The sequence below is a fragment of the Pygoscelis adeliae genome, unplaced genomic scaffold (assembly GCF_000699105.1).
Source record: "Pygoscelis adeliae isolate BGI_AS28 unplaced genomic scaffold, ASM69910v1 Scaffold144, whole genome shotgun sequence".
Lineage (NCBI taxonomy): Eukaryota > Metazoa > Chordata > Aves > Sphenisciformes > Spheniscidae > Pygoscelis > Pygoscelis adeliae.
In genome coordinates, this window is record NW_008824551.1 from 1,366,567 (window position 1) to 1,366,774 (window position 208).

The following is a 208-nucleotide window of genomic DNA, read 5'->3' on the forward strand; positions in this document are numbered from 1 at the left end:
CAAACCTGGCCAAAGGAACATTCCATACCATGTGACGTCATGCTCAGTACATAAACTGGGGAAAGCTGGCCGGGGTGGGGGGAGCGGAAATTAACTCTATCCCTGCCGAAACCAGGACAACCTGTGACCCCGTGGGAGACCCATGCTGGAGCAGTCTGTTCCTGAAGGACTGCAACCTGTGGGAAGGACCCACGTTGGAGAAGTTCAT